Below are 3,038 nucleotides of genomic sequence, written 5' to 3' on the forward strand. Positions count from 1 at the left end.
AATATAATTCTTTATTTTTTGTTAATTTACTAAATTTTATAAATGTGAGACATCTTTTATATCACAAATCTTATGTTTACTTTGTCTAAATAGTCTATAAATATCAGATATATATTCCTTATTTTGTGAATTAGTTTTTGAGATTGAGTTAGACGCGTTACGCCTACTCAATATCAATTCTAATATGGTATCAAAATTTATCATTCAATATTATTAGGCTACCTACTTATAAATATTCACACTTTAGATAAATATTTTAGATGTGAAAAAAATGTCTTACAAATTTTACTATATTTCTCAAGAATAAAATCTCTAAATATTCTATAAATACGAGACACTCCTCACATTATGAACTAATTTTTAAAATTAATTTAAATTTATTCGATCTCGATTCTAATATAGAATCACTATTCAAGTTTAATCTCTATGTTATCATCTACGTAACCACACTCCTCACATTACAAACATGTTTTTTATGTGTGTTTCTTCCTTCTCAACTTCCATCCTTCTTTGCCTTGTCTTTTAAACTAGTATATGTATGATCAAATATATATTATTCTCAACATACAACAAGGGTAAACGTTTTTAATCTCAACATACATATAATATACATATTATTTTATCGAATTAAAGACGAATATATATAGTACATAACTGTATATGTTGGGGACATTATTCATTCCTAAAGCACACATGTTTAAAATGTGATGGCCAGAAGATGAACAAATGGACGACATATGGATAAGGAAATTCCTGTTTCAGCTGAACATCATGAAGAGAGCACATTATTATTATTATTATTAGAGTAAAAGATCATTTTTGTCCCCAACGTTTAAGATAAATCCTATTTGTATTCCTAACGTCGTCTTATTTGTATCCCTAACGTTTATAAAAGTGATTCAATGTATTCTGTCGCGTCAATTACACATCATGTGCTTTAGTTAGAGTTTTGAAAATCTCTTCTTCAAGTTAGAATACAAATGTTTGGGTCAGAATTGATGATCCACTCAGGATAATAACGAACTCATTAAAAGTTGAAACTAATCACTGTAATATTTACATAATTCACTTTTTTAGAGACATAATTGAATATAAATACAGATTTTGAGTACAATATTAAAATCGAACATATACAAGTGAGACCTAATTGAGAATGAATACATCTAAATGAGAATAATTGAAAAATACAATCTGATCTATTAGTATAACTGACGGTAGGATAACATTGAATCATTTTTATAAACGTTAAGGATACAAATAGGACGATTTAAACGTTAGGGATACAAATAGGACTTACCCTAAACGTGGGAGACAAAAACTTGCGTCACCTCCAACTCTCATAGTGAGTTTATAAGATAATAGCCAACTCAAGAATGCTCTTCATTCCTGTTGGAGCATATATATTACGCATAAAAGACATAATAAAGATTACAAAAAATTAATTAAGCACGTGTATGTATAAACTAGTTCCATCTTTTGATAGACATGTTTCGATCTTTTAGCAAGGTATGTGCCCCCATGATAAGTGCTATGAATATGAAATAATTGTCTTAAGACTTAAGAGATGGACAATGGCTTAGTGCTGAACCCTATGTTATTTATGGATGGGCTTCCATTACAATTCGCAAGACATCAATTAACGAAGGATGGAAAAAAAATAAAAATAAATAATAAGTTCTTGATTTTCATATACCTCTTATCTTTTGTTTTTACATTTTTTTTTTTGTAAAACTTTGAAATAGAAGATATTGAAATAAGAACAGAAACCCGTTAATAGTCTCTAGTAAACTCCTTAGAATCATATAGTAGTATATATATAATTGAAGTTCTATAGAGAATGGCAATGTGGTAATTTGCTCTTATAATTAGTATAAACAATTTGCATAATATTTATTGATAATATAAAAATTTAAATACAGTTATTTTTATGTGAAGTTATTAATTAAAAATCGTTATATAATTTAGGGTAAAGTATATTTTTTGTTCTTGAAGTTTGACAAAAATTTTAAAAATACCCTTAAGTTTTATTTTGTTTCAATTTTGTTCCAAAAGTTTTCGATTTGCATCAAATATATCCTCGACGGCTAAATTTTCAAAAAATTTAAGACCAATCTAATAATAATGCATAAAAATTATGTTTGATTTACTTGTGTTGATGGTTGTTATTATGAAATTGTTGTTGAATCGGTTTTAAATTTTTTGAAAATTTAGCCGTCAAGGGTATATTTGATGCAAATCGAAAATTTTTGAGACAAAATTGAAACAAAATAAAACTTAGGAATATTTTTAAAATTTTTGTTAAACTTTAGAACAAAAAATATATTTTATCCTATAATTTTATATGTTTAACTAAATAATTATTTAATAATTTTCGACTATAAATTTTACATAAAAATAACTACACGTGAATATTCACAGTATAAAAAACTATATATTTGGATAGGATTTTGAATTTGGATTTGGTCAATTTCTGTGATTAAATAAATAAAATGCAGGACAGTGGAAACCATTTAAGCAATAATGATCATAGATATATATTAACATCATTATGGTTGTTATAGAAGTCATTTCAAACAACTATGTTTCATTTTTCAGGTCAATAATCCATTTTATTTATGGAAGCTTGAATGGATTATATTCTCCCTTATCTGATCGTCACTGCTATGCATCTAGTTTTTCAATAAACATCTCATTAATTATATAATTAATGAAACTGTATAAATGACTATAAGTGCTTAATTTTTGTATTATTTATTTTAGTTTTGTATTTTTCACTTTAATAACAGTTTTTAATAAACTATATTCTAATTTGCAGCAAATATTTGGCCACTCTCATGCGTAACATCATTATGGGGAGCGCACTATAAATGGATAATTTCACATCATAATGTGCATAATTAAGATCACATTTAATTTATAAATTCTAAATCTTAAAATATATTAGACAAATAAAAATATTTAAAAAAATAAAAAATAATCTAAAATAATTCAACATTATCTTATTATATATTTTTTAATTATCGGTTATATTATTGAAT

This window comes from Arachis ipaensis, chromosome B05 (genome assembly GCF_000816755.2).
Source record: "Arachis ipaensis cultivar K30076 chromosome B05, Araip1.1, whole genome shotgun sequence".
In the NCBI taxonomy this organism is placed as follows: domain Eukaryota; kingdom Viridiplantae; phylum Streptophyta; class Magnoliopsida; order Fabales; family Fabaceae; genus Arachis; species Arachis ipaensis.